The 27,416-nt window shown below is 39.8% G+C and overlaps 1 pseudogene; it reads left to right on the top strand.

Moving 5' to 3' along the window:
• Window positions 1-25,061, top strand: part of LOC129480916 (procathepsin L-like) — a 63,391-nt pseudogene extending 38,330 nt beyond the window's left edge.
• Window positions 25,062-27,416: the final 2,355 nt, after the last annotated feature.

Below are 27,416 nucleotides of genomic sequence, written 5' to 3'. Positions count from 1 at the left end.
TCACAGTTTACCTTCCCTGTTTGTTACCATTTGTAAACTAAGGCTCAGTGATGTAAAATATAACACATTCTGTGCTGTGGCATAACTGCAGCTTAGGTTTTTATATTCAAGACAAGCAGAGGTATAGCTGAAAATGTATGAATGCTTATTATGCCTCAAGATCCCTTTGTTGGTTTAGTTGTGGCATTTCCAAACACCTGACTTGGGGCTAAAGCAACTTTCTATCTGGCATCAGTATTTCTAAGTTGCCTTTAAGCTGAATAAACATTTGGTTTTTTTTTTTTTTTTGAGACGGAGTCTTTCTCTGTCCCCCAGGCTGGAGTGCAGTGGCGCGATCTTGGCTCACTGCAAGCTCTGCCCCCCGGGTTCACGCCATTCTCCTGCCTCAGCCTCCTGAGTAGCTGGGACTACAGGCGCCCGCCGACACGCCCGGCTAATTTTTTGTATTTTTAGTAGAGACGGGGTTTCACCGTGTTAGCCAGGATGGTCTCGATCTCCTGACCTTGTGATCCGCCCGCCTCGGCCTCCCAAAGTGCTGGGATTACAGGCTTGAGCCACCGCGCCTGGCCAAACATTTGGTTTTTATATTTAATTGCTTCATTGTGAAACACTGTAATTTAAAAAATTACACATATGTAATATGTGATATAGTATTTTACACTAAATAATAGTGACTGGCAGTCCATTGGCCGAAGAAGTATTATTTTTCAGATATTCTGCTCTGTGTCATCACCTGTAGACACTGACCTGGTATTTATCTGGAAAGGCTTGCTATCAGGGGTTCACAGCACTGCCTGTGGGTTATCTCCAGACCCTTTACATATGGCATTTTAGGACAGCGTGAGTCACAGGTTGCACTAGAAGTTGCCTTTGAAATTAGACCTAAACTATGTGGAACTGGAACCCTTGTATACAAAGCTCTCTATTGTCCAAATCCTGCTGAACTCTTAGGAAAGAACAGTTTTACAGATTCATTCTTTCCACACACAAGATTTCACCACTGCCCAGTTACTGTCACTTTTTATTTTCTTGACTGTTATGTTTTACTTGACTCCGGAGTCTTACCTTGTACTCTCACATTTACATGGAAGTATAGCTTATTTCACCAATTATACTGTCTATCAAAAGCAGAAGTAGTTACTTACACCTGAAAATCTGTACTGAGAATGTAGCTGTGAATATGTTTAAGAAAGTATACTTAAAGCAAGAAATCCAAGGAAGTATATTTAAATCAAAGCAAGAAATCCCATTTCCAAATGTCAATAAAGCATGTGTTACATAGAATCAGTGCATGAAAGTGTTTCAGTAGCCCAGATTAGATTGTACCCTGGTGAATAAGCAAGAGTTCTTTTTCATTTTCATCTTGCAATTCAACCGGGTATTTGGGTTCTTTTTCTATTCACTCATGTCAGATAGAGACATGCATGTTGTAAATTATTTTGTCAGAATGAAAGCCTGGCAGATTAAATGCTTTCTTCTCTTCTTGCTGTACTTGATATCAATCTCTTGTTCGTTTCTTGATAATATGTTGGTTATTTTTGTTTTCATTGCTTTTAGTGTCAGAGATGGCTTTGGATTCCCCATTCTGTGTGCTCCTGTCTGGCTCCTGAACCCAGCTGGAGAGGTGTGTCAATCCCAACTGGTGAAGTACTGAAAGGAAGCTACACAAAAGGCAGCAAAGTATTAGTAAGTGTACCTCTGACATTTTAACCACCTCTGACTTTTCCATGGAATGGACACGTAGTAGTCTCTGTCAGAGCTACATTTTAAAGGAGAAAAAGAAACGTGAAGTCATAAACTGTTTATTTATGCTGTTATTTTTGTGTTTACTCACCTCATTTATATTGACTTGTAAATTAGTAATTTGTGAACTATTATTTATCAATTCATTGCCTACATGTCAGCAAACAAATTTTCTTCTTAATAAAGAATCCAGTGGCTGGGCACAATGGTTCACACCTGTAATCTCAGCACGTTTGGAGAGCAAGGCAGGAGGATTCCTTGAGGCCAAGAGTTCAAGACCAGCTTGGGAAATATAGCAAGATTTCATCTCTACAAAAAAATGAAAACATTGGCTGGGCATGGTGGCTCATTCCTGTAGTTCAGGCTACTGAAGAGCCTGATGTAGGAGGATCACGTGAACCCAGTAGTTTGAGGCTGCAGTGAGCTATGATCCTAACACTGCTCTCCAGCCTGGGTGACACACCAAGATGCCGTCTCTTCAAAAAAGGAATCTAGAAGCATCAGTGTGTGCACGAGCATGGCTTGTGAATTTGGAAGTGCATGTGTGCATAGTTGTGCTCGACAATGTGTTGATAATTATACCTTCTCAGAATGAAGGTAATTTTTTTTTCTTTTTTTTTTTTTGAGATGGAGTCTTGCTCTGTCACCAGGCTGGAGTGCAGTGGTGCTCTCAGCTCACTGCATCCTCTGCCTCCCAGGTTCAAGCAATTCTCCTGCCTCAGCCTCCCAAGTAGCTGGGACTACAGGCACATGCCACCACTCCCGGCTAATTTTTTGTGTTTTAGTAGAGACGGGGTTTTATCATGTTGGCCAGGATGGTCTCGATCCCCTGACCTTGTGATCCAACCGCCTTGGCCTCCCAAAGTGTTGAGATTACAGGTGCGAGCCAGTGTGCCTGGCCTGAAGGTCATTTTTATAAAGATCTCTCCACGTCTTAGATTTGATTCTTCCTTTAAATATTTTTCTCATTAACATTTGAAAGCACCTGACCATATATAAAATGAAAAATTTTGATAACTCCATAACAGAATTATGGCATCATCTACTCTTTCTGTCTCTTGTCTCATAAATCTAAACTATCAACCTGCTTATTTTTCTATACTGTCACACTGTATATTCCCTGCATTGAATGCCTTTGTATTGATATTCTCTGTAAAAATTGTGGGAAGTTTTCTGCACCCTGAAATTTCTGTTTTGGGGATTAAATATCCACTATCCATGTTTTTCCAAGTCTTACAGCAGAAAAGGTAAATATAGCCCTCACAGCAGCCTGTTGTTTGTCCTGCAATTGTGTTTCCATCACATTACACAAAGCCTCTTTGTCTTCGTGGTTGTACCCTACTAATAAGTTTTTTTTAAATTATGTAATGTGTGTATATACAAATACCTGTATGTATGTGTATACACATACAGCTGATATCTACTGAGATTATGTATGCATGAACTATAGAATTAACTTGTAATTTTAAGAAAATAAATTATTTTTTAAAGATAAATCTCATGTTTAAGAAGGGGAATTACAATTGAATCATTTAGGGATGCCTCAGCCTAAACATATTATGGAAAAAGCCATAACCAAAAGTCATTTTAGAGTACTGCTAGGTTACTCAACCTATCATCACATTTAATTAAAATGTCAGTTTGAACCATGGCCAGTCTGTTTTCATTAATATGTTATTTAAGTCAACTTGTGAAGTCTTCATTTTAAAAATAGAATTTGTGTTAATGAACTGGAAAATAACATTCTATTGCTTGGAAGATGTGTTAAAAAGATTTATGACTTTGTAAAAGAAGAAAACCAGCTGGTGATCAGTTGGCATTAGTACATGAGGATGTACTCATATTTGGTAATAGCCATTTTTTTCTAACTAGAGTAAGGGAGTTGGGAATGGGAGGCAGAAACAAGGACACAGGTAAAAAATCATAGAACAAAACTGTATTGAGTTCTGAGTATGGGTCTGTGATCCATGGTTCAGTTTGAGAGGTTCCTGTGTCCCTTATGAGAAGGGACAGGAAAGCCAGGAGGACAGGAGTATGTTTGGGCCTGTGCCTGTGCTTCCACCACAGAAGTCAGCAGCTCTACCTTTCTCTTTTCTCCTCTTTATCTAGTAATTGTCTCCTCTTCAAATTTGGGAAATGAGCTTAATCAAAGATTTGTTGTGTTTTTTGTTTGTTTGTTTTTGAGATGTGGCCTCAGTGTGTTTGCCCAGGCTGATCTTAAACTCCTGGGCTCAAGTGATCCTCCCTCTCAGCCTCCTCAGTAGCTGGGACTACAGGCATGTGCCACCACACCCAGCTAAGTTAGTGCTAATGTATAGTTTGTCTGCTTCAATTTTGAAGGGCAGGATATATATAGTTACGTGTGTGTGTGTGGTGGGGGGGTAGTGTTTGTGTGTGTGTGTGTGTATATATATATATATTTATATATTATTAGTCCATTGCTGCTACAACAAACTACCACTATGTCAGGTCCTAAAACAAATTTATTACACTCCTGTATGTCAGAGTGTGATGTGGATCTCACTGGGCTAAAATCTAGGTGGTGGAAAGGCTACCTTCATCTCTAGAGGCTCTAGGGGATCTTTTTTCTCACCTTTTCCACATTCTGGAGTCTGCCTGCACTTTTTGGCTTTGGGCTTTTCTCCACTCTCACCATTAGCAGCCTTGCATCTCATGGACCCTTCTTCTATGGCCACATGTCTCTGTGGCTCTTTCCTTCCCCCTTCTCTTCCACTGTTAAGGACTCATGTGCTTACTTAGTCCTGAATGGAGACACCATCATCATCCACATGAGCCCACTGTCCTAATCCATACAGGCTGCTACAAGGAAATGCATTAGACTGGGTAGCTTATAAACAACAGAACTTGTTTCTCACAGTACTGGAGGCTCAGAAGTGCAAGATCAAGGTGCCGGCAGTTTTGGTGTCTGGTGAATGTCTGCTTTCTCACAGAGGCTTCCTTCTTGCTGTGTCTTCACATGGTGAGAGGAACAAACAAGCTCCTTTGTGCCTTTAATAAGGGCGCTAATCCCAGTCATGAGGGCAGTCTCCCCTAAGGCTTAACCTCCTAATACCATCACCTTGAGGGTTAGGATTTTAACACATCAACATCGATGGAACACAACATTCATTCCATAGCATCAGAGTAGTCTCCTGATATCAAGGTCTTTACCTGAATCACATGCATGATGTACCGTTTTCATGTAATGTTCTAGGAATCTGTGGACATCTTTGGGGGGCCATTATTTTGCTGATCACTTATTACATATATTTTAATATTCTAGACTAGTATGAAAACAATGCCACTTCCATTGCTTTATATATGTATATATATACACATTGTCTAATGCTATAATTAAAAAAAAGTTGTAGACACAAATATACCCATTTAAAAAAAACCATTTTTTGCTATTTTACTTCATACTGCCAACTCCTTTTTCCTGAAACTGCAACTCTGGAATTCTTTTTTGCTATTAGTTTTATTTTAATGAAATATTCATGAATGAGCATACACTTGTATATGGATTTAAAATTCACAGTAATGTTCTCATGAATTCATCTGTGAATAACATTTTATAGACAAAATGTCTGCACTAGGACAAGAGAAAGATGTATAATTCCCTTGTTCTAAGGTACCGCCATTCATTGTTATTATTTTAAAATAGGAGTGTTGACTGATGTTAAAACACAAAATGGGGCTGGGAGTGGTGGCTCCCGCCTGTAATCCCAACACTTTGGGAGACTGAGGTGGGTGGATCACCTGAGGTCAGGAGTTTGAGACCAGCCTGCCTAACATGGTGAAACCCCGTCTCTACTAAAAATACAAAAATTAGCTGGGCATGTGTTGCGCGCCTGTAATCTTAGCTACCCGAGAGACTGAGTCAGGAGAATTGCTGGAACCTGGGAGGCAGAGGCTGTAGTGAGCCGAGATCACACCAGTGCACTCCAGCCTGGGTGACAGAGCGAGACTCTGTTCTTCCCCCCACCCCCCAAAAAAAAACACAAAAAGGGATAATTGGCCGGGCACAGTGGCTCACGCCTGTAATCCCAGCACTTTGGGAGGCCGAGCTGGATGGATCACCTGAGACCGGGAGTTCAAGACCAGCCTGACCAACATGGAGAAACCCTGTCTCTATTAAAAATGCAAAAATTTGCCAGGCATGGTGACACATGTCTGTAATCCCAGCTACTCAGGAGGCTGAGGCAGAAGAATTGCTTGACTCTGGGAGGTGGAGGTTGCTGTGAGCCAAGATCGCACCACACTGCACTCCAGCCTGGGCAACAACAGCAAAACTCCATCTCAAAAAAAAAAAAAAAAAAAAACGGATTTATAACTGGGCAGTGGAATTGAAAATCATTTAAAAAATATCCAAAATACCTAAGGAACTTGTATAAATAAATAGGAAAAAAAAAAAGAGAGAAACATCAAGAAGCCCACAGAAAAGCAGATTTGTAAATGGGCAATGGATTTGAATAGACATTTAGCCAAAGAAGACATCCAGTTGGTGAAAAGGCATATGGAAAGGTGCTCAGCATCACTGATTATCAGGAAAATGAAAATCAAAACCGCCACAAGTGCTTTAGACCGTAGCGGCATGCATGAAAGTTTTCAGGCCTCTAGTTGTTGGGAGTGGCTGAGGAGATTGGGGAGCTTTTGTCTGAGTTGGAAGAGTGGAGTCTCAATAAGAATCAGTGTATTCTGGACATGTGTGGGCCCTGGAGTGTGCATGGCTGGATGCCTTGTCTGCCTGTGCCTTACAGAGTGACACCATTGTGGTGTGGTCGATCAGAGGGGCAGGTGGCTTTCAGAGGAAGTGGGAAGTGGTGGGGCTTGGTTTGTCTGCCCTCGGATGACAGCAGAAGTGAGTTGGCTCCCCAAGAACTTTTACCAGTAGCCTGTTTTGCTACAATTCTAGACCCAGACTGGAGTCCCAAGGCATCTTAGCCCACAGCTTCTTAGCAAGTACATGTTCAGTTGGCTCCCGCAGCTCAGCCTGGGTCATCCCCACCTTCTGCCTCTTGGGCCATAGCTCAGCTCTGCACACTGAGCCATCATCCTATGGTGAGCAAGACCCCATTCTTGGGCTTCAGTCTCTTTCCCTGCAGCAGGCAATCAAGGTGGTGTCTGGAAAGGGCCAAGGAGCCACATCTCACAGTGCCCTGCTGTCTGAACAAGGACCAGAGGCCTGTGGAACACATGGCTCTCAGATTTCTCCCATTTGATGACTCATCAGCTGCCCCCACATGGCTTTCTAGCTCACAGCAGATCTAGCCTTCTCTGAGCAGTGAAGATGGGATGTTTTATGGTCATTTTCCCTGGTGTGCAAAGCCCAAGTGGAGTTCTTCAGCACACCCTAGTCCATCCCTTCATTAACACCCCCACCTGTCCAGTCTTACCTGCCTTCATATCAAAAGCACTCAGGTAACCCAGAGGGCTTCAGCCCTGCCCTGCCTGACTTTCTGGGAAAGCCCCCTCTCCAACCACCCTAATCAGGACACTGTCTGAAGGTTCCCCCTCATCATTTTAAAAGGAAGAGACATTTTTCTGACACAGAGGTTCTGGTGAAGTGGCTAGCTCCCACATCACAGGGTGATGGCGGTTTGGGCTGAACCAGGATCAGACAGTGCTGTCCTGGGGCTGGCTGTCTGATAAGGGGCTCCAGAAAGGGCAGTGGTGGACCCCTGGGAGGCTTTCTGCTCTCCTGATCGCAGGTTTTTGGTGAGAGGACCTATTGGCCACTAAGGTGTCTGTGTGTGTGTGTGTGTGTGTGTGTGTGTGTGATGTGTGTTTACTTGGATTGACTTCTTTCAGCATGAAGCCCACTGTTTTGCTGAATGTATCTCACTGTTTCCTGAAACTCAGTACATTGAGCTGGCTTAAGGGTCCTGGGACCTCGCTGTGTCATATTTGCACAAGCCTAGTGTCTGTGCAGACTGTACACTGGAGTTCAGTTGTAAGACCCTTTTGATCCCTTATTCTGTTCCTGTAATAGAAAAGCCATTTCACTCAATGGAATAGAAACCCAGATCTAATGGAGAGATGTTCTAATCTGCCATACACTGGGGCAATGGCCAGTGATTTGGACTTTGTGGCACAGATGGAAATTTCCAGGTTCTCTAGGTGGTAGGCAGACACCTCACTTCTTAAGAAACTCCCCCACTCCACCCCTGCCAATGATGACGTTGCTTAGAGATATTTCTATCAGTGTTGAGTAGAAGAGATCATTTCTTGATGTTGAATTTCAGGTAAGGATGCCAGCTTCTGCATATCAGGGTGGTGATGCTTGGGCTGAGACAGGTCTAGACGGCACTGTCTGAAAGGGGGCTCAAGGAAGTAGCTGTGAAAGGCTCCTGGGATGTTTTCTGCTCCCCTCTCTGCAAATCCCCTGGAGGGAGATCCTGTTAGTCACTATGGGGTGTGTGTGTGTGTGTGTTCATCACTTGTTGCTTGGGGGTGGAAAGAGACAACAAAAGCCTACAGAATCTGTAGTTCTCAGTTCATCTCCCATCCTAGTCCAATCATGGCCTAACATCCTTAGCTACCAATTGCAGAGGAGACTCTGCGCATTTGTCTTCATGTGGCCTGGGATGTTGGCAGATTCAGAGTGGTGCCCCAGGCATCTGTGCCTGTAACTGCAGTTTCAGCAGGCTCAGGACCAGGCTAAAGGGCCTCCAGGCTTCCTCCAGTTTCCTGGTGCATGCATGTGCAATATACTCCCCTGGCCTGGGTCTTTCCTGCCTCTTCTTGCCAGTTGGGTCAGAACTAGCTTATTAACCAGCTTTTTCTGAGCTTTAATCGAACTGGCTCCAACCAGTTGGAGACTTGAAAAGGGCTACATGATAGTTATAGATTTTTAAAGATATATTATTATTTTAGAGTAGTTTTGAGTGTACAGCAAAATGGAGTGCAGAGTCCAGAGATCTCATATGGCCTCAATTCCTGTACACTCTCAATTCCTGTCTCATATGGCCTCAATTCCTGTCACTCCATGAACAACCTCCTACACCAGAGCCACTTTGAAACATTAGAAAATATATTTGAGCATCAGAAATGTATAAACTAGGCAGCTCCAGACTGCAAGCAGCTCAGAGGCCCAACAGAGAGGCTTAGGGAGGGTGGGGGAAGAATTTTATATGGTGAATGTGGGAGAAAAATAAAATACTTGATTGGGTAAAGTGGAGCAGTGGCCTCATTTGGAACATTACAGTGGAAAGTCTCTAGTTAGATGTTAGTTGGTGGTTTCTGATTGGTTAAGCTTAAGTTTCCTTTTATTATTTACACTGAGTCAAATTTTGGTTTATTCAAGGAGGAACTGAGTGCACTGCCGCCACCTCAGCCTCATGGCCACCTGTTTATTTGATTATTTTTAACAGAGAAGATCCTTTTAAAAATATCTGTTGCCCTGGCTGGAGTGCAGTGACGTGATCACGGCTCACTGCAGCCACAACCTTCCAGCTCAGGTGATCCTCCCACCTCAGTGCTCCCCACCCTGAGTAGCTGGACTACAGGCATGTGCCACCACACCACCATGCTAGGCTAATGGTTTGTATTTGTTTGAGAGATGCAGTTTCCTAAGTTGCTTAGGCTTCTTTCGAACTCTTAGACTCAAATAATCTGCCTGCATTGGTCTCCCCAAGTGCTGGAATTACAGGCCATCTAAATCTTTTGTCTCAGATTTGCGTTGTGACAAAAGGAGGAGTACTTTTTCTGACATGATGAGGCTGAGAAAGGTGAAGTAGGCGCATCCTGTGCATATTATTTTCTCAGGTGATGGGAATATATATTCTCTTTGAGAGAATGGGATATATATTCTCTTTGAATGATTTGGCAAGATATCAGATGAGAGAAGTTGAATAAACTTTAGAAGAACATAGGAAAAATAGATTATACATGTTCGGGTTCTGAAGAAATGATGTCATTGGAGAAACACAACTTTTATTGATTTCTGGAAACATTTAGGGCCAATTTTTTGTGTAAGTAATTTGAATTTATGATGATATCTCTGACCACTTTTTGATATTTTTTCTGGTTCAGCTGAGTGGTGTCATTGAGCAAACACAAAGTGGGGCTCATCGAGGGATGAGATTTTGCCAGAGAAAGGACGAGCAGCAAGTCAGGGAGCTTAAGGTAATTATGAGAAAGTGACTATCTAAAATTCGTTTGGTAGAAGGAGACAGATTGGATTTTTGTGTGTTTGGTATTCGGGGTAAGAGGGTATTTGGTATTTGGGGTAAGAGGGCATTTGTTCATCACTTGTTGCTTGGGGGTGGGTGTGTATGTGAGATGTGTTGTTTATTCTCTTTTTTTTTTTTTTTTTTTTTTTTGAGAGGGGGTCTCGCTCTTTCGCCCAGGCTGGAGTGCTGTGGCACAGTCTTGGCTCACTACAACCTCTGCCTCCCGGGTTCAAGGGGTTCTCCTGCCTCAGCCTCCCGAGTAGCTGGGATACATCAAATTCACATTTTTTTTTTTTTTTTTTTTGAGACGGAGTCTCGCTCTGTTGCCTAGGCTAGAGTGCAGTGGCGCAGTCTCAGCTCACTGCAACCTCCGCCTCCCAGGTTCAAGCAATTCTCCTGCCTCAGCCTCCTGAGTAGCTGGGATTACAGGTGCCCGCCACCATGCCCAGCTAATTTTTGTATTTTTAGTAGAGACGGGATTTCACCATGTTGGTCAGGCTGGTCTTGAACTCCTGACCTCGTGATCCACCCGCCTTGGTCTCCCAAAGTGCTGGGATTACAGGCATGAGCCACCGCGACCGGCCCAAATTCACTTTTGGTGGCAGAAGTGATGATATATTTTTTTAAAGTAACCTAGCCTAAAGTACGTCCTTAACCACTATCATTTAGACAATTTTTTACAAGCCCTTGAGTTGTGTACAGTAGCAAGCTCATAAGTGGAAACTTATTCGGCATTCAGAAGCAAACTGGTGATACGGAATTTGATTCTCTTTTTTTCTGTTTTTATTCTAAACAAAATTTTACTTCTACCTCCTACTAAGAAAGATCTGCTTATATTCATTTCCTGTATGGTTTGGTATATGAATAAAGTGTGATAACAAATATAAACTAAAAGATGGGTAAATTTTTACATACACTTCCATAGCATTTATAGAGTAAGAAAAATAAAGAAAAGCAAAAAAAAACTACAAACAAAACAACTGAGAAGTGAAAAGTCAAGGGCTTTGACTCAGAGGAGCAGAATGCTGGGGTGAGAATCCTCATGACATATGAGAAGAAGGAACCCAGGACACACAGTAGACAATTGGCAATTGAGAAAAGGAGAAACATCTCCATGGAAACAGTACAGAATGATTCTTTCCTTGACCTTACAAGAAAGAAATCTACCTTAATTTTGTCAGATTAAGTAAGGATTTCTGTGGCCATATAAAAATGTGTAATGCAATATAAGAAAGTACTTTCCTCACATGTAGTTAAAGATGGATGATTGTTCTGATAAAAAATATGCTCACAGCTAAACTTGCTGCCAGAGTTTAGGGAAATAAATGCCAGCCACTAGACTAAACCAAGGTGCTCATGCTATCACTGGCAAATAGTAAGCTCACAGTCATCTCAGATAACTGCAAGATTAATAGATGTTTCAGGAAACAATAGATAAGTAAATTAGAGAAATGGATAAACATGTAAAGCTTCTGTGCTAGTTTATGAGTGTTTTAGCTTAGAGAGAGTTAGGTCAGGTCAGTCTGTCAGGTACTTATCACAATTGAAAACTGTATAAAATTAAAATACTCAGATTTCAGATTTCAGAAAAAAATGTGTACAGTGAGATGCGATGTACAGAATAAGATCCTTCTATTTGAAGGAATATATAATGGGAATACCTAGAAAATGGTCTGGAAAGAATGATAATAAATTGATGCTACTCTGTTATTTGACTACTCCAGGTCAGGGAGCATGGATCATCCGTGAGCATGTCTACAAGGAGGACAAAGCGGGTAGTACTATGGGGTCTTTTGCATGTACCATGCACACTATAGTCTATGTGAATGCTGCTCCCCGGAATCATGTAGTGTACAATCTTCCCTTCCGCAATGGGATGGGTAATGGTTATGATGTGAAGCAAACTTTTTCTTTATACCTTATACATTTTTTTTTCTTTTCTGCAGCAAGATTTTTTTCAGATACCTGAGTGAGAATGATAATGAGGGACAGAACTACCAGGTAAATATTCCCCCACTTCTTGTTGTTGTATTACCTAGACATCCTGAATTAGTTTTAAAAAGAATGATGATGTTTTTTCTTCTCACAATGCTATTATTTTAAGGAGGAAGGCATGTGAAGACTTCGTATATAGAGTCAATAAGAAGATTTTAAACATGTGCATATAAACTTGGCCAACAAGAGGCACTTGGATCTGGAGAGACTGGCAGCATATAGCAGAACTTTAGCATCACTTAGAGCTCTGTTACAGAAATTATGAGCTGGGAGAAGAGACAATGGTGAGCTGATGGAAGTCGGGGCAGCCAGGTTAATTAATTAGGACTCTCAATAAACACTAGAACAAAAATAAAGAAGACAGTAATCCACTAGAACAAAATAGAAACCAAGGAGTCACTACCCACCCATAGACCCAATAACAATAGATGACAATTTTTGATAAGAAAATTAGAAGCAGGAGATAAATTAGCATTTTATGAAAGAGCTTGTAGTCAGTTGGACAGATGGATGTTTAATTCTTGAATCCTCTATTTACACTATCTTCCTCTCTGCATCTGTTTCCATATAAGGGATATAATAATTGTTTCATACAGTCATTTTGTTGTGTTGTTGATACATTTGTGTGAGTTACATGAATAATGTATCTAAGTGCCTTGTACATTTCCTGGCACATAGATGTTCATTAAATGATGGGTCTCTACCAACATCTAATATGAAAAAATATTTCCATTTCCCAGGGGCTTCAGAAGATGAGTATGAACTCATCTTAGAGTGGAAGAATGTATCAGACAGGAACAGGTCAGAAAAAGATCCCAATCTATGTATGTCATGTATTTAATATAGGGACTAAGAAGAGACTTATCTCATGATTAGATGGTGTGCATGGGCAAAGAAAGGAAAAAAAATGCTGCTATTTTCATAAAGGTTGAAAACGCAATAATTATGGGAAAGTTGCTAACAATGATTTTAGATGCTTGTCAAACCTAAACAAGAGGTCACCAGAAAAATGCTCTAAACCTCTTCACTGTGACATCCACATCTTACACTCATGCCCTTGTTTAGCATAATTTTACCTGGAGCTCTATTGTCCTGAGATCCTAGAAAATGTAGTATCTAGGTTTCTCCCTTGTAATTTAAACAATACTTCAGAAGTTAGAAGACGTGAGTGACTAACAGGAAACCTGTTACAGGATACAACTTGGTTAATTTAGATATAATAAATAATGGTGCTTCCTAACCACAGTTAGGATAATAGATAACACATGTTGCAGTTAAATAATAAATGTTGTAGTCTTTATTACTTGAATTTCTTATAAGACATTAAAATTTCATGAAGACAGTAGATCTGTGTATTTTAATCATTTTTTAAGCATCCAGAACTTCAGTTAATCAAATCAATAAATATTTCTTTTCTTAAAATGAAACAATCTGCACATATAGAACTCCACTCTGAAGAAAGGCAATTATTTTCATAATTATAGGAATTTCTGTATAATTATGTAAATAATTGCCTTTCTTGAGAGTGGAATTGTATATGTGCAGATTGTTTCATTAAAAAAATATGTATTTATTGTAATTAAAAAAGGCTTTATATATATATAAAGCCTTTAAGGCCTTTTGTTTTTTTTAAAAAAGAAGACTATCCCTCCAAAAGTGGCACACAGTTCTACCTGTTGTATAATCAACACTTTACTAATTTATGGATTTAATCCACTGTTTATCCCCAAGATTTCTGAGATCCCAAGTCCAATATAGTCAAGGCTCAAAATCAAAGTACTTACACTTTACCCTCACTATACCCCTTGCCTTTTATACTCCACCAAATACCACCTCCCAGAAGTTGCTGTAAAAAGAATAATTTACCTACATACATGACCATTAGGATTCAGCCTTGAAGCAGACATGCAGGAAAATATAATATTCCATCCTATGGCAACTTTTCTTTACTTGTTTTAATATTTTTCTGTACCCTAAGAAATAGTCATTTTAATAGATTTTCAATTATAGACTAATATTTATCAGGGATTCATTATAGAATATGCTATTAATTCCCTTGATGGTGGGAGTGGATAGAGAGGAATATATGGTTCCATCTTTTGAACCTCCTCTATGCTCTCTTATCTCAAGTTTATTTCATCAGTCAATTAATCTGCTTCTGTTACTGTGTCTCTTGGTCTCCCTGCCTTTCCCTGTCTCTCAATCACTGTGGTTTATTATTCCTTATCATTCTAATAATAAATGCCGGATGCTATGTTTCCTCATTAAGACATACCCTGGGAAGTCAATAAATACACGTTAAGAAGACAAGATTTCTCAACTTTGTTAAGATACAGATTTCTATCATTAACAATTCTGATTTAGCAAACATTTATTCACCCCCAATCTTTCTTAGTTTATCTCACTGAATTCTGCGTCCACAATTTGGTGTGTGAATAACTTATTGAACTTGCAACAGGTGGTGAATCATTAATGGCAATGTCAAGGCTTAAATCTTGCTCCACTGGTTCACCCACGGCTGCTCTCACATACTGAGCTAGAGTTCAATTAGAAAGTTGCAGATCAGTAACTCCAGAACGCTGGCCAGAGGGTCAGAAGAGCTGACTCATGGACATTCTCATTGTAGATAAAGGATTCATTGCGTTTAATAGTAGCTCTTATGTCTTTCTTTTCTAAAAATTAGCAGTACCAGTAGTCTCATGTTTTAGGTAAATTTGCTGTTGATTGGGGTAGAATAGTAGAAGTATATTAATAAAAATGCCTTTTTAAAATTACAAAGTATTATTTGCACTGCTGAAGTGATTCATGAACAAGAAATTTTGAATTACTACACATTAATATTTTTTCTAGCTCTCATACTTGTATGAGTCTCAGAAAGGACAGAAGTGAACAGAGATGAGAATGCAACCCTCTCTTAGCAAATGATCAGGCGATTGTGTATTGTTCAATGATTAATTGATATTTTAAAATGTTTCCAGGAAGACTAAAACACTTTTTGTGAATTATGTTCTTAATTTTATACTCACAGCTACTAAAGCAAGAGGGCTTCTTAGTAGCAAATTATTTTTACAGTAATCAAAGAAAGGTTAAAATAAGAGAGTAAGATACCTAAGGCCACGTGGAGAGTAAATGTCATAGCTGGAAATTTGGCAATGGTTTTTTGATTCTCATCATTTTGTATTTTGTTTTATTTTGTCTTGTAATACAGACTTCTCTGAATTATTTTATTTCTGACAGAGTAATATTAGACTAGGCCTTTATTTTTACAAAGCATATGATTTGTATTGTTTAATAAATAGGTAGATAAATATGGACCAAACTAATGAGCAGTTATCGTAAATGTTTACATATATAGAAAATAGTTTTTTAATGGATAACCTATATAAAATAATTTTTTAATAAACATGTATGGTTCAAGAAGGGCATTTTAAATTAAATGTTCAATGCCATTTTAAGAATTTGATTCTCTAAATTAAAGAATATCCACAAAATTTGATACCACATTAAAAAAATAGATGGCAAATAAATATATCTAGAATCCTCTAGAATTTATTTATTGATGAAATCATAAGGAAAAGAATTTTCATATGTAATTTATTAAATGATAAGTAACTTGTCATTTCATTTACTTGGGAAATAGCCTAATAAAGTTTTTAGGAGGTTTTCCTCTAGCTGGTAATTTTTGACAATTAAAAAACTTGACCCAGTTTTGAAAAATATTTGAAAATACTTGACCCTGCCCAAAAGCCACCTGCAAATAGCTTATTTGCATGAACATTAAACACAAGGGCTTTCATGTTCCTTTTACTTATTACTGAGATAACAAACCTCCATTCATTTAGCACAGCATCATTTTTGTTGTGAATAAAAAAAATCAGCCAACTTTCTGCCACATCTGGCTGCTAATCTATAAGCTTTGAATAAACAGTAGACAGTCAATTGCCGGCATCCATTCTCTTAAACCACGTGAAGTTTTTTTTTCCTCCCCAGTCAAAATGCCACTTAATACAATTTCATTTCAGTTTTCAGAACAACCAAAACTTTAAAAATAGATCAGGTTTTATGGTGCAGGGTGCAAAGCATGTATTAGATAATCTAAGGATAAATGTGTTCATGTACTAAATCTCTCAGTGTCCAATTGCTGATAAAAGTTCAAATAGTCACTACAGACAGAATAATTTCACTGTATCAAAAACTGGCATTTGCATTGAAAAGTCATTTCTACTCCTTTTTGAGAAACCAGTAGCAAAGTTATTAATTTTATAAAAAACCTAGAATCAATCTCAGTGAAGATCTTAATGGGTTTTTTGCTGGGCAAAAAGATGAGGACAGTTTAAATGCAATAGCTACAAAACATGGCATATAAAACATTTATTTAATTGAAAAATAACAGCTACAGCATCCATAAAATTCAAAGCCCAGCATTAGCATTTTTTCCCACTGCTTCCAAATGAACCCCAACCTCCTTATTTTAAACCTTCAGAACAGTTGCCTATAAATAGAGTTATTAGTCAGACATTTGGGAATATCTTTCAGTGTAGCCGTATGAAAATCTACCAGAGCACACATAAGAAAACTCGTTCGGTAATGGAACAGACAGCTATGCCTCATTAAAATACTTCACCAGATAAACTATAATAAGACTATTTGTTCTCATAATTTGTTACTTTTATTAATGAAGCCTCCCAGTATGATGCCCCTCCCTTTTTTATTAGCAGCAATATCAAATTTTGTCCTCAGATTTATGCATATTTGGGTTCATTTCTTATCTTTCTTAAACTTCAAGTTTATTTAGCCCCCTGTTTCAACTAACATTTTGCTGAATCCTTATACATATTTGTGCTATGTATTATTCCCAGCTTTAAAATTCCCATTTTTAAATTGATATTAACTCCTCTTCTAAACCATTTTTTCTATATGTAATATATATATATATATATAAAATGGATACAGAATTTCCTTATGTCTCAAATTTTTGTTTATTCCCTATTAAATGATGAGTATCCCTAAATTATAGAAGAACAGTTAAGTCTTTGCAGGTTTTAATAAAAAGTAGCCAGACCAGTTCTGTAACTAAAACCTTCACTGACCTCAATTACCTGTACTCTTATGTAAAGAGAGGACTAGACATTCTAAGAATTAACATATAGAAAGTGAATTAGTTACCTAAGTGAGAGTGCTTTTAATTATTTTCTCTTTTGTAAGGAGAACTAAACTCGCTTTAGTTCTTCCTCCAAATAGAGAGCTCAAAAAGACTGGGAGCAATTTCAAGAAGGAAAGAATGGGATATCTCTCTCCTGCTGGCACTCAGCATTGCACCTGTCCTGCAGTGGAACCATACATGACAAGACGGTTTTGGGAAAGTTCGATAGGTGTCCTCAAGAGTTTCAAGATGAAGCTAAACATGGCCAGTTGTTACCTGCTTCTTGCTTTCAAAATTCTGAAGGCTATATGCTCATTGAGGCAGCTTTTGATGGCAAGATGGGGAAAGAGAAAAGATGCCAGATTCTTCTTCCCACTTTAGATGACTGAATATGCTAAATACAGGCAAGTCCATGCCACAGAAGATGTAAGAGGCTTCAGGTACCCACTGGCAAGTGTTTGCAAGAAGTCAGCAGGAGAACAAATGACACAGGTTAACAAATAGGTAGCACAGAGTTACAAAGAATTTACAGATTCACTCCCCGACAGAAGCAGCATTTGGGTGCCTGCCTCTCAATAGAAATAAAGATCGGATTATTAAAAAAAAAAAAAAAAGCTTTTGTCTTTTCTTTTTTTTTTTTTTTTTTTTTTTTTTTTTTTTTTTTTGAGACGGTGTCTCGCTCTTTCACCCAGGCTGGAGTGCAGTGGCGCGATCTCGGCTCACTGTAGGCTCTGCCCCCTGGCGTTCACGCCATTCTCCTGCCTCAGCCTCCCGAGTAGCTGGGACTACAGATAGCCGCCACCTCGCCCGGCTAATTTTTTGTATTTTTACTAGAGACGGGGTTTCACCGTGTTAGCCAGGATGGTCTCGATCTCCTGACCTCGTGATCCGCCCACCTCGACCTCCCAAAGTGCTGGGATTACAGGCGCAAGCCACCGTGCCCAGCCTTCTCTTTTAATTCTTCCTGCTACAATTCTTGTTTTCCCCATTACAATCCGAAGGGACCCATAAACAGCACTTCAAATGTGTCATGTCACCCTCTCCTGGCTGTAAAGTTTCCACAGAAAAGTCTGCTGCCAGATATACTGAAGCTCCATTGTATGTTATTGTTTGTTTGTTTGTTCTCTTGGTGCTTTTGGGATACTCTCTTTTTCCTTGAACTTTGGGAGTTTGATTATCAAATGCCTCAATGCCTATTGGCTCTGAGATGAATACTTGTTTTCTGGGACGCACTTATAAGGAAGCAAAGAAGGGAGGTCTGGGCATACCGACATGCTTACCTACCATACAGATGCAACTAAGGAAAAGCTCCCAGATTTACCAGGTAAAAGTACAAGTTGCCCAGTTGAATTTACATTTCAGATAAATCATGAATAATGTTTAGTATATGTAATTCCTAAATACTTCATGGGGCATACTCATAGTAAACAATGTAAATTCAGCTGGGCATGGTGTACTTTATTTGACAAATTTGAACTGAGTCTTCAGCCAATCCTCCTGGGCCTCTTTCAGAGTTGTTCCGAATTGATGCAAAGCAGTTGCATGTTTGTATCACTACATTAGCCAGCCATGGGTCAATGGCTGCTCTCTGAAAGGAGGCACCACTTTGGGTTAGTTCGTTTTAGTCTTAGGGCAATAGTTAGTGAAAGGTACAGGTGTGAATGGTCAGCTGCTGATATTCCCTATGAGTGTGGGATTGATGTGTTCCCACGAAGATGGGGTCTGGATGATGAACCACAGTGTCTAGTACAATAATTTCTCTTATGTCAGCTTCAAGAGTGATATTTAGTTAATGTTTCTATATCCTACTTTTTTGTTTTGTTGTTTTGTTATGACTTTGTTCTCTTAACAATTAATTTTCCACCTTAGTGTTTCTTATACTGAGGAATTGTAGCTACTTATACTACAGAGGAATACTGAAGAATTGTAGCTACACATGACGATTGCAATTTCAAGGAAAGGGAATTTATGCTGAAATATTTTAATAACTTCCCCTCTTAGTTTTTACTATGTCAAAAAAATTCATATAAATGCATCCCTTTACACAATTGGTCTACTGAAATTTTTGGTGAAGCTAAAACACAGTATTGCCTTTTTACTGTAAAAGAGAAAAAATTAAATAGATTTATGTACAGAGACATCTATTACAAAAACTATTTTTAAATGACCATACACTGTATTTGCATAAAAGACTTAATTTGTCATTTCCTTAGAAATGAGAGGTTAGGCGCCAGTCTCGGTGGCTCATGCCTGTAATCCCAGCACTTTGGGAGGCTGAGGCGGGCGGATCACCTGAGGTCAGGAGTTTGAGACCAGCCTGACCAACATGGAGAAACCCTGTCTTTACTAAAAATACAAAATTAGCTGGACGTGGTGGCGCATACCCGTAATCCCAGCTACTCGGGAGGCTGAGGCAGGAGAATCACTTGAACCCGGGAGGCAGAGGTTGTGATGAGCCGAGATCATGCCGTTGCACTCCAGCCTGGGCAACAAGAGTGCAACTCCGTCTCAAAAAAAAAGAAAAAAGAAAAAAAAGTAAAGAAAAGAAATGAGAGGATAAGTCTGAAGAAATAAGGAGAAATAAGGTAGCTTGCTTGAGAAAGAAACACACACAAACTTGATAGCTATGGAGTATACTAGATAATCCATAATATGAACACTCAGGTTTGAGGAGATTCTATATAGCAGAAAAGGCCTATCTTCACAAAACTGCTAATTTGATAGAAAGTCTAACCTTATCTTTATATGGTTATTAATGTTAAAGCATGGAACTTTTAAAAGACCTTTTATTTTGTCAAACATTTACTTAAGCAAAGCACATTGTGCAGTGCCTGGCAATTTAAAATACTCAACAAATACTGCTTTTATTGTTCTTATTTTTTTATACTCATGGGAAAACTGCTATTTTAAATAATCTGTAATTGTTTACTATGTATTTTCAAGTTAAAGTATCTAAATGTAGATAGATTTTGATAATTGAAGATAAAATAATAGCCCTAAAACAGGAAAAGTGAATGTAAAGTTGGTATCTTCCAGGGCTAGAGAGGTATGATGTAAGACAGTAGGGGCTGTGTAAAAGTGGAGACTGTGTATTCAACATAAAGATACTCAAATTCAATTTTAAAAAATAATCAAATTTTCAGGTAGCCGGACCTGAGTTGAGACAATCAGTGGATCTGAAAGGCCATGAGAGACGTGTGGAAATGTTATAGTGTAAAACAAGGGTCCCAATCCCCGGGCCACAAACTGGTACCGGGCCTTTTAGGAACTGGGCCACACAGCAGAATGGGAGAGGTAGAGTGAGCATTACTCCTGAGCTCTGCCTCCTATCAGATCATTGGCAGCATTTGATTCTCACAGAAGCACCAGCTCTACTGTGAACTGCGCATTCAAGTGATCTAGGTTGATCCTATGAGAATCTGATGGTTGATGATCTGAGTAGTGGAACAGTTTCATCCCGAAACCTTCCCCTCAACCCTGTCCATGGAAATATTGTCTTCCACAAAATGAATCCCTGGTACCAAAGAGGTTGGGGACCACTGTTGTAAACAAAATTAAAGCAGTATTAAATACGACGATGTCTTAGATGTTATTTTCCTGCAAGAGACAGAATCTTATTTAAATTTCCTTAGTAAAACGGGTTTAACTGAAAGGATACAAGAATCTCTTGGGCTCAGAGTAAATAAGGAATCATTAGATAGCTGTTTGTTTTATATCTGGTTGCAAGTCTGCATGGTTTCTAGTTCCCATTCATCTGTTTATCATCTTCTCCAATACAGATTAATTTGGAAGGCTGTTAGTATTTGTTCCCTTTAACTTAAGTTTATCCATGGCTTTGGACTGCTGCGACAATTCTGGCCCAATGCTATTAGACTTCTCAGTTGAAATGCCTATAATTAACATACTAGAATACTTCATTTTCTAAATCAAAATTTTGAGAAACAGCCTCGTGTATTATATGCTTCTCCTTGAGTTACACATCCATTCCTATCTTTCTGAACTGTAACCAGAAAGAACAGTCATGGGGCACAAATAGGATTGAGTTTAAACTCTCTGCTTTATCACAATGCCAGACTGATATTTAGAGCCTCTACGTGTGGAAAAGCTTATGACACTCCATTGTACAGTTAAAAACAAAATTATTTTGAATCTGTAAAAAAAATACATACTGAAGCTAAATTACAGCCAATTCTAGTTTACAAAGTTCTGGATAAGACCATTGTCTTAGTCCATTTTCTGTTGCTTATAGCAGTATACCTAAAACTGAGTAATTTACAAAGAACTGAATTTATTTTCTACAGCTAAGGAGGCTTGGAAATCCAAGGTCGATGGGGCATGTCTTTTGAGAGCCTTCTTGCTTGTGGGGACTCTCAGAAGAGTCCCAAGGTAGCACAGGGTATCATATGGCAAGAGGGCTGAGTATGCTAACATGCTAGCTCAGGTCTATCTTCCCCTTCTTATAAATCCAACAGTTTCCCTCCCAAGATAACCTAGTAATCTTATCAGTGGATTAATCCACTCATGAGGGAAGAACTTTCATGATCCAACCCCCTCTTTAAAAAGCTCGTTCTCTATTTTGTCATATTTTGGATTAAGTTTCAACATGAGTTTTGGAGGGAACATTCAAACCATAATGGGTCACACCTGTAATACCAGCACTTTGGGAGTCCGAGGCAGGCAGATCACAAAGTCAGGAGATCGAGACCATCCTGGCTAACATGGTGAAACCCCGTCTCTACTAAAAAAAAAAATACAAAAAGTTAGCGTGGTGGCAGGCACCTGTAGTTCCAGCTACTCAGGAGGCTGAGGCAGGAGAATGGCGTGAACCTGGGAGGCGGAGCTTGCAGTGAGCCGAGATTGTGCCACTGCACTCCAGCCTGGGTGACAGAGCGAGACTCCGTCTCAAAAAAAAAAAAAAAAAAAAAAAAAGAAATGAAGAGCATCAGTTACATGTTTGCCTTTAGAATGAAGAAGGATGGAGGAGAGCAGTGTGAGAGAAGAACGTGAACATGACTGCACAGCACAATCAGGAATACAGCCAAGGGAAACACAGCTTCACAATGGCCATGAACTGCCTTTGGAGACATGGTAAGTATGCTGTGGGCTGCCCAACTCTGTGCTTCCCCTCCTCAGTTCTTTACCAAATTAATCTCTTGCTTCTTAACATTTTATTTACTTTTCTTTGAAGACCAATGAAGAATTCAGGCAGGTGATGAATGGTTTTCAATACCAGAAGCACAGGAAGGGGAAAGAGTTCCAGGAACGCCTGCTTCTTGAGATCCCCACATCTGTGGACTGGAGAGAGAAAGGCTACATGACTCCTGTGAAGGATCAGGGGAGACTGTGTTAGGTTCAGACCTCCCATCACCCCAGGAAAGCCAAGAAGCAATTGACATTTGTGCTACGGTAGACTGTGCAGCAACATGCAGTTCACTTTTTAAAGGAGTATTTAGCTACATGAGCTGTTGTTAAAAGTCTTGCTGTGTGTGTATGTGTTTGTGTGTGTGTATGTGTGTGTGTGGATATCAGCTTTTTTATTCTCTTTTCAGGGTCAGTGTGGCTCTTGTTGGGCTTTTAGTGCAACTGGTGCTCTGGAAGGGCAGATGTTCTGGAAAACAGGCAAACTTATCTCATTGAGTGAGCAGAATCTGGTAGACTGCTCTGGGCCTCAGGCAGTGAGGGCTGCAATGGTGGCTTCATGGATAATTCCTTCGGTATGTTCAGGAGAATGGAGGCCTGGACTCTGAGGCATCCTATCCATATGAAGGAAAGGTAAATGGAGCTCCTTTTCTTGCTGCCATTCCTGCTTTGTTTTACTGGGACACTTTCAGAGATAACAGACACTTTTCAGAATTCCCATTTTAGATGGTGGAATCTCTTATCTGCAAACTGTCAGTGTTGTCATTATAAATTACAGCCTTTGCACAGTTCTGTGATTACATGGTTAACATGCAGCTGTTCTTGCTTCTATGTAACATGGAGGATATACAAACCATTCTACGTAGAATACAGATGTCTCCATTGTGAAAAATGTCTTACGGAAAGTAAACCTAGAGGTCTTGCTGAAAAGAACTGAGCTAATTTTCAGTTTCAAATTAACTATTAGTAATAACATTTCACTTCCTTGGATGATTTGTAACAGTGTTGACTTGGAAATTCTATGCTGCAAACTGCTGAGTGTTGTGGTTCTGACTCAGGTTCCCCAGGAGAAGGATGGTAGTAATCAAATCGCCTCCCTCTTTACCTTCAAAAGGTTAAAACCTGTAGGTACAATCCCAAGTATTCTGCTGCTAATGACACTAGCTTTGTGGACATCCCTTCATGGGAAAAGGACCTGGCGAAGGCAGTGGCAACTGTCGGGCCCATCTCTGTTGCTGTTGATGCAAGCCATGTCTCCTTCCAGTTCTATAAAAAAAGATAAGCATCTTTCTTCGTAGAAATTATTGCAGAAAAAAAGTAAACCACCATGACACACCAGAATGATGGACTCTATACACGCAATAATCATACCCGATGCTTCTATTTGATATTACGTTGAATGTATCTCCATGAGTACCTGTACTGCATAACTTTTTATAAATAGCTATGTTATTTATAGTATAGTTTAATTTACTTAAATATTCTCTAATTGTTGTATTCTTAGAATTTTTCCAAAGATTTTTACTTCTGTGATTAAATTTGAAAAGAGCCTTTTGAGTCAAGGATTTTGGGGTTCTGTGCTATTTTTAAGATTGATATTCTAGAGTAGAATTACAAGCTTAAAAATGAGTGGTCTTTTATGCCTGTAGGAAAGTTTTTTTATGAAGGACTTATGCTAATTTCTATTTCTTTTGGTTGTGGATGAGAGCCTAATTCCCTAGCCTTGATAACAATAGATCTTGTTAAGCCTGATCTGGACTGTGTGTCATTTCACTGATTTTAGAGATGCCTCCCTCCCTGTGGGTGACAGGGTGGGTTACTGTCAGGTGTCCTCGGGAACTTCTCACCCAGCCTTCATTTTATTCTCTCAGGAATTTATTTTGAGCCATGCTGTGACCCTGAAGGCCTGGATCATGCTATGCTGGTGGTTGGCTACAGCTGTGAAGGAGCAGACTTGGATAACAATAAATGTTGGCTGGTGAAGAACAGGTATAAATTGCCAGAAAGACTTATAGTTGAAATTCAAAAGGGAATCCTTTTTTGCAATCAGTATTTACATACCACAAGCCCTTAATCACATTTCCGAAATCCCAGAAGTCTTTATCCCCCTTAGGCAGAACACAGAATATTAATGTTTGATTGTAACGTCAAGATGCTGTCACGAGTATGCTGGGGATATTAATATGGTATTTGTCCCATTGCATGTCTAAATTCTGAACATTTTCTTAATTCTGAAGCATATCTGGCTGGAAAGACATCCTATCTTTTTTCTGTTTCTGATTTTGCAGTTCTGTGAAAGGTCACAGTTTTGGGTCTGGGATTGAAGTGATATGCAGGTTTTGACTCAAGAATTTATAAGGGATGAACAGGAATGTCAGCATCTCCTGATTCTTTATGTTAAGTCTGTGGCTTTTGGCACACTGTTTAAGTTAATAACCCAATGTGCTTTATCCTTCCTCTGAAATGGAAAACCTGCTCTCCTTTCAGCTGGGGTAAAAAGTGGGGCATGGATGGCTACATAAAGATGGCCAAAGACCGGAGGAACAACTGTGGAATTGCTACAGCAGCCAGCTACCCCACTGTGTGAGCTGATGGATGGTGATGAGGAAGAACTTGACTATAGGATGGCGCATCCGGAGGAGGAATTTATCTTCAATCTACCAGCCCCTGCTGTGTGGAATGCACACTTCAATCATTGAAGATCCAAGTGTGATTGGAATTCTGATATTTTCACACTGGTAAGTGTTACCTCTATTTTAATTACTGCTATAAACATGTTCGTATTATTGATTCACTTACTTTGTATTTTCATTTTAAAAGGATATATACAATTTTACCTGTTTAAATAAAATGTAATTTCAAATGTACTGGTGGGGCTTCTTTCTGTTTTGATGCACTGACTTTTTTGTGTAGTTGTATTAGTCTGTTTTCACGCTGCTGATAAAGACATACCCAAGACTGGGCAATTTACAAAAGAAAGAGGTTTAATGGACTCGCAGTTCCACGTGGTTGGGGAGGCCTCACAGTCATGACAGAAGGTGAAAGGCACGTCTCACATGGCAGCAGAAAAGAAAAGAAAATGAAAGTCAAGCAAAAGGGGTTTCCCCTTATAAAACCATCAGATCTCGTGAGACTTATTCACTATTATGAGAACAGCATGGGAAAGACCTGCCCCCATGATTCAATTACCTCCCATCAGGTCCCTCCCACAACATATGGGAATTGTGGGAGCTAAAATTCAAGATGGGATTTGGGTGGAACACAGCCAAACCATATCAGTAGTCAAGCATGAAACTGGGCTCTAAGCCATACCTGCTCTACCAGTGGTTCACTAGGAGAAACAGTGGGTGGCCTTCTGGCTCTTCTAGTAACAAATGTGCAGATCTCACATCAGCTGCCCAGTGGTTGTGTCTGACCCAACTCTTGATTGAAGCAAAATATGACAAACGATCTATAAGGACAAAGGAAAATTGTTTTAATAAAGAAAAAATTCACATTTTTCTTTAAAGTGATCAGACATACATGTAATTTCAATACTGAAAAAGAGCCTTAGAGATCATGTTTATCTCACTCACAATGTTTGCAACCCAGTCAAGTTACAGGGCAAAGCTATCAGGGCCAGTTTCTGGAGCATCTTCCCCAGCTGCTGGTGAAGACCCCACGGCCACTTTGCAGTTGAGGTGAGACAAGGCACTAGTGAGTTGGCAAGGCTGTTTGTCTTTGGGTCCTCAAGGGATGAGGGATAAACTCCAGGGTGTGAGGCTGGGCTTCACGAATGGTGTGCTGGCCTTGGAAGGTGGAAGACAGATAAGAGGACCCAAACTGAGAGTCTGTGGCCACATTTACACCAAGCTACCTGTAAGCACCTGAATTATTTTAACCAACAGAAAAACTTCCCACATTGTATTGGCTAAAAGAGCACATAGTTTCATCACCTGCGTTTTTTCAAAAGTCTCATGTTCCCACTGAAAAAAATATAAAAGATAGTTAGAAGTGTTTAGTGAATAGACTGCATAATCTTTCAGGAAGAAAACTAGGAGGACAACAGGGTCTCATCCCTCAAAGCCTGCAGCAGGCTGCATTTAAGTTCATCTGAACTGGATCATGTGCCATGCTGGACTCTTACGTGCCCTTCCCTAGTTATTGCTAAAACCATCTTTTTGACATAAAATGACAAAAGTGGCAACTGTGAAATTTTATAATAAAAGTAGCCCGTGTTAGCAAGAAGATTGGGAAGATTCCCAAGGTAAATCCCTTAACTGTGCAGGTTGGGTCCTAAATTTGATACAGTTAGAATTTATGCAGCACCCAACATGTGCAGATTATCACCATGGTGGAAGAGACAGGCCCTGACCTCAAGGCGCTGGAACTGTTAGGGAAAGGGAGGTAATGAGGGAGGGTTTCCGGGAGGAAGGGAAAGCCGACACCAACCAGAGCAGCCAGTCACTAAGGGAAGGTGAAGAGGTGAGCATCTTAGCAGAGACTAGCACGTCAGTAACCCTGAGAAATGACTGCAGTGAGAGACCCTGAGGCGTGATTAGGTCCAGGTGTTGGGTGATGAGGCTTGCTAAGTGGAGTGTTTGAACATAGGGGACCACTAGAGAGTGCAGGAACAGACCGTTCTGGTTCTTCTCTATTACTGTAAAACAAACCACCCAGAAACTCAGTGGCTTGGTAGAAACATCTTTCACATTTTCCGCCTGGACTTGGCTGTGTGGTTTCGTGGGGAGACATCTGTAGGCTCTATCTGTGCTGGAGACATCTGTAGGGCTTGACGGGACTAGACATCTACAAAGGCTCACTCACACGACTGGCTGCAGATGCTGGTGTTGGCTGGGCATTTAGCTTGGGCTGTTGACCAGAGCACCTGCCTAGGGCCTCTCCATGACTTGGGCTTCTCACAGCATCAATGCTGGGAAAAATATATACATATACCTTGGCAAACTTTAAACGCTGAATTGCACAAATGTTTATGTTCATCTTTATTATTAAATAATAAAGAAAAGTATTACGAGGAGATTTGGTCTCTTTTCTCCAGTAATACAGTTTTAAAATCTCATAATTAACATAAAGTTTTTTATACTTATACTTTCAATAAGTACCTACTAGTCATTTTTATTTATTTATTTACTTTTCTTGAGATGGAGTTTGGCTCTTGTTGCCCAAGCTGGTGTGCAATGGTGTGATCTCGGCTCACTGCAACCTCTGCCTTCCAGGTTCAA

Source organism: Symphalangus syndactylus, chromosome 4, assembly GCF_028878055.3.
Source record: "Symphalangus syndactylus isolate Jambi chromosome 4, NHGRI_mSymSyn1-v2.1_pri, whole genome shotgun sequence".
Lineage (NCBI taxonomy): Eukaryota > Metazoa > Chordata > Mammalia > Primates > Hylobatidae > Symphalangus > Symphalangus syndactylus.
Note: the sequence above shows the minus strand (reverse complement) of the source record. Positions and strands in the feature narration are given on the sequence as shown.